Genomic DNA, 5,737 nt, shown 5'->3' on the forward strand with positions numbered 1-5,737 from the left:
GTGATATGCAGATAATGTACATATCCATAATGCTTTGTATAGTCTTGTAAGGCCATAGGTTGGGTTTAACTGCTTGCAAGTTTGGCTAGTGTCCATTTTATGGGGGAAACTCAGCCGGAAATCTCTGTCGGAATCCACGATGAGTTAGACACCCATAAACCCTTACATTCGAGGACGAATGTTCCTAAGGGGGAGAGGGTGTTACAAACCAAATTCGCATACCATAGATCACGTCGTAAGTTAGTCGATGTAAATCCAAGAAGAGATTATCTTTGAGATGATAAGAAGTTAATCCTATTGGTCTTAAACGATACAAGGGTGTATAAGAGTGGTTAACAAATATTAGAAGTTAAACGAATCAAGGATGTTGTAACCCGTATTTTCGGATAACACTAGAGGTGATTAACTGTCCCAAGAGGTCTTGTTTTAATGTATTTGAATCATATAATATCCGCATCATAAGTCTTGAAGTCAAGCGAGTTATGAAATAAAAGTCGATAAAAGTTGTCGCAACTTAGGTTTATAATTTTACTTAAACTTTAGGTCAAATGTTACTGTATTTTTCTCCCAATGTGCTTGGAATTATGGGGTGATCTACCTATCAAATTGAATATCTATGAGTCTAGTTTCCAATTCATTAAACCGTTCGTTGATACGATCTCGGAATAGAGAGATATTCGCGTTTTTGCGAGAGTGCGCCAAGCTGCTCTCTATGGGGCCCACAAAGGCGGTTTAAGACATTTGGACATATATAAGATAACTCAACCCCGTTTTAAGTCATTATTTTTCAGTATATTCAGACCTTATAACCCTAAAAACATTCTCTCAAGGTTCTCTCATGATCCAAGACCCAAACAAAGGGCAAACAACACAAATCAAATGTCGGGAATCCCGTGGTGCTAGTAAGTTTCTTATTTTTCTTGTTGTTGCTGATTTTTGTGTTGTTCCAGCTCGTGTGGGAGGTTGTTTTAAGTGCTTTATGTTCTGTAAATACACCTTCAAGTTTTTAATATCAACCCTAGGTGATTTCAAGTCTTCTAAAGTAATTCTAGTGCCGAAAAACCCGAATTAATTGCTAGTTTCGCTTCCTTGTTCTTGTGGCAGAATTGAAGGGATATTTCGTAGAAAATTAAGGTCAAATTGGAGTTGTTCTTTCTGTTTAAAGGTAAGGAACCTCTTACTCTATATATATTTAAGATTATCCAAGTTGCAGCTAAGTCGTTGAAGCTAGAACTTGTGAAATATATATCGAAAAGCTTGGTAGTAATGTTGTTGGTTGGTGGACTGTTTTGGAGGCTCAATATGATTATTAATGATGTTGTTTGGGCTGTTTGGTGATTGTATTGACTTGTGGGAAGTCATATAAATAGGGGAGGTGCTGTCCGTTTCATCGTAAAATAGGTTGTGGTCGATACATAATAGTTACGACGCTTAAACGATAATGATAGTGTCATTTGTCTTATTGTAGACTAAGGAGTCGTGATATTTGCATAGCTTGAGGTTGGGAAGTATATACAAGGTATGTGAGGCTATCCCCTTCATTCTTTTGCACGACTCCGATTGTACATAATATAATGAACGAGCTCCCAAAGATACTCTACTCTTAGAAGCTAGCAGTACTTACATTGCTGCCCTTCTTATGAAACGATTGGTATTGATGTTACTTCTCTTATTCTTATATTATCAATGTTGTTGGTAGTTCCTGATTCTTATAAGTTTCTTGATGAAGAGTTAATCCTAATAACGTGTACGAAGGATACCGACCTTACGTCACTTCGAAAGGTTCAAAATGTGATTCCAATGAGTCCAGCATGCATCATATATATGTATCTATTTTACTCTACCGAGCCGCGCTATAGTTGGCCGGGTATGGCACCTATTGTGCAACCACTGATCAGTTGGGTTTTACCGAGCTCCATGTGGCCGGGTACGATTCTACCGAGCCCTATGATGGCCGGGTACGTTTTACCGAGCCTATTATGGCCGGGTACGATATGATGATGATGATGCCCACAAAGGCATATGTTTTAAACGTTTATGTATATATATATGTATGTATCATGTATTTCATGTCAGTAGCCCTCAGAGGTACCCAGATGTCACAGGTTGTATATTCCCTATCACTGTTTACATTATTGTTCTTACTTATGCTATTCTGCCTTACATACTCAGTACTTTATTCGTACTGACGTCCTTTTTATTTGTGGACGCTGCATGTCGTGCTGCAGGTCCTGATAGACGGGTAGACGCAGCTCCCCCATCACAGTAGGCTATCCGGTTCAGCGTTATTGGCAAGATCCTTTCTCCGGACTTGCCGTGGTCTTGGTATGCATTTTTGTTATAGACATTATGGGTATGTCGGGGCCCTGTTCCGGTAATGTTGTAGCACTTATGTTCTTTTAGAGGCTCATAGACAGGTGTCGACTCATGTATGGTTTGGAATGCCTTGTCGGCTGATTTTTGTTGTATAGTCTTTCATGGCACCATGGTAGCTCGTACCTTATATATAGTTTCTTGACAGTCTTGTCGTCCCATGTTACGTATGTTCATGACATTATCTTTCATTGTTGGATGTTCATGATCCATGTCTTTCATTTATATTGGTCTTGTCGGCCCTTAAAGATAATAAGGAAGGTTAGATAAAATGTACGTTGGTGCTCGGCAAGTATGGCCCGGGTGCTAGTCATGACCCTCCAGTTGGGTCGTGACAAACTTGGTATCAGAGCAAGTCTGTCCTAGGGGTTGTCTATGAGCCGTGTCTAGTAGAGTTTTGATTATGGATGTGTAGCGCGCCACATTTATAATCAGGAGGCTACGTGACATCTAGGGTTGTTACTTTCTTCCTGAATCTAGATCGTGCGTAGATCTATCCCATTGTATCGCATGGCTCCAAAAGAATTAAAAGAACAGCTTGAAGAGTTACTAGCCAAAGGGTTCGTCAGATCGAGTGTATCGCCTTGGGGTGCACCAGTATTATTTGTGAAAAAGAAGGATGGAACAATGTGGATGTGTATTGATTATCTCCAATTGAACAAAGTCACTATTAAGAACAAGTACCCGTTGCCGCGTATTGATGATCTATTTGACCAGTTGCAGGGTGCTAGGGTATTCTCTAAGATCGACTTGAGGTCGGGGTACCATCAGTTGAAGATTCGGGATTCGGATGTTCCGAAGACTACTTTTCGGACTAGATATGGTCATTATGAGTTTCTGGTGATGTCCTTCGGTTTAACTAATGCCCCGACAGCATTTATGGATCTGATGAACAGGGTATTCATGCCATATATTGATTTGTTTGTCATTATCTTCATTGATGACATATTAATCTATTCGCACAGTAAGGAGGAACATGAGCAGCATATGAGAGTAGTACTACAGACATTGCGGGAACAAAAGCTATATGCTAAGTTCTCTAAATGTGAGTTTTGGCTAGAGTCTGTAGCATTTTTGGGACATATTGTATCGGGCAAAGGTATTAAAGTTGATCCCAAAAAGATTGAGGCAGTTCAAAATTGGCATCGTCCCACTTCGGCGACTGAGATCAGGAGTTTTCTGGGTTTAGCAAGTTATTATCGTTGGTTCGTGGAAGGTTTTTCATCTATTGCAGCACCTTTGACCAAATTAACCCAGAAGGGTGTTCAGTTCTGATGGTCCAATGATTGTGAGTCAAGCTTTCAGAAGCTCAGGACATCACTGACTACAGCACCCGTGTTAGTGTTACCATCTGGTTCGGGAATATATACAATGTATTGCGACACGTCACGTGTTGGCTTGGGTTGTGTATTGATGCAATAAAGGCGAATTATTACATATGCTTCACGTCAACTGAAGCCCCACGAGAAGAATTATCTAGTACATGATTTGGAGTTAGCTGCGATTGTTCACGCTCTAAAGATTTGGAGGCATTATCTTTATGGGGTATCTTGTGAAGCTTACACTGATCATCGCAGTTTGCAACATTTGTTCAAGCAGAGGGATCTAAATTTGAGGCAGCGCATATGGCTGGAGTTACTAAAAGATTATGATATTACTCTCTTGTATCATCCGGGCAAAGCAAATGTGGTTGCAGATGCCTTGAGCAGGAAGGCGGAGAGTATGGGTAGTTTGGCTTTCATTTTAGCAGAGGAAAGGCGATTAGCCTCGGATATTCAGTCCTTGGCTAACAAACTTGTGAGGCTGGATATTTTAGAGCCCAGCCGAGTTCTTGCATGTGTGGTGGCCCAATTTTCACTATTTGAGCAGATCAAGGCTCGCCAGTATGATGACCCATAGTTGATAGTTCTTCGTGAAACGGTACTACGAGGTGGTGCCAAGGAAGTTACTATTAGAGCGGATGGTGTTCTGCGACTCCAGGATCGTCTATGTGTTCCTAATGTGGACGGACTGAGGAAAACGATCCTGGAAGAGGCACACAGTTCTCGGTATTCTATTCATCCAGGTGCTACTAAGATGTATCGTGACTTGAAGCAACATTATTGGTGGCGAAGAATGAAAAAGGACATAGTTGAGTATGTATCTAGGTGTCTAAATTGCCAGCAAGTTAAATATGAGCACTAGAGGCCAGGTGGCCTACTTCAGTAGATGACTATACCAGAGTGGAAATGGGAACAAATTACTATGGACTTTGTAGTTGGGTTGCCGCGGACCTTGAGGAAGTTTGATGCAGTTTGGGTGATTGTTGACAGGTTGACTAAGTCGGCACATTTTATTCATGTTGTGACTATGTATACTTCAGATAGGTTGGCCCAGATTTATATTCAGGAGATAGTTCGGTTGCACGGTGTGCCAATTTCCATCATATCAGATAGAGGCCCTCAGTTTACTTCACATTTCTGGAGAGCAGTACAAAGTGAGTTGGGGACCCGTGTAGAGCTCAGCACAACCTTTCATCCGCAGACCGATGGACAGTCAGAGAGGACAATTCAGATTTTGGAGGATATGCTCAGGGCATGTGTGATCGACTTTGGAGGTCAGTGGGATCGTTTCCTATCTTTGGCCGAGTTTGCTTATAATAACAGTTACCAATCCAGTATCGAGATGGCTCCATTTGAGGCTTTATATGATCGGCGATGTCGTTCACCTATCGGATGGTTTGAGCCAGGTGAGGGTAAGTTATATGGTACTGATTTGGTAAGGGATGCCTTGGAAAAGGTAAATTTGATTCAGGAGCGACTTCGTACAACACAGTCCAGACAAAAGAGTTACGCGGATCAGAAAGCACGTGATATATCATTTATGGTCGGTGAAAAAGTTCTCTTGAAGGTTTCGTTGATGAAGGGAATTATGAGATTCGGGAAGAAGGGCAAGTTGAGCCCAAGGTTTATAGGCCCATTTGAGGTGTTGAAACGAGTTGGGGAGGTTGCTTATGAGCTTGCATTGCCTCCCAGCCTATCGGGAGTTCATCCGGTTTTCCACGTATCTATGCTCCGGAAGTATCATGGCGACCTATCACATGTGTTAGACTTTAGCACATTTCAGCTAGATAATAGCTTGGGTTATGAAGAGGAGCCAATTGCCATTGTTGATAAACAGGTTCGCCAGTTGAGGTCCAAGAGGATTTCAGCAGTAAAAGTCCAGTGAAGGGGCCAACCAGTCGAGGAAGCGACTTGGGAGGCCGAGGAAGACATGCGGAGCCGATATCCACACTTATTCAGCACTCCAAGTACAATTCTAAACCCGTTCGAGGACGAACGTTTGTTTAAGAGGTGGAGAATATAATGACCCAACCGGTCATTTT

This window comes from Nicotiana tomentosiformis, chromosome 8, assembly GCF_000390325.3.
Source record: "Nicotiana tomentosiformis chromosome 8, ASM39032v3, whole genome shotgun sequence".
Taxonomy (NCBI): Eukaryota; Viridiplantae; Streptophyta; class Magnoliopsida; order Solanales; family Solanaceae; genus Nicotiana; species Nicotiana tomentosiformis.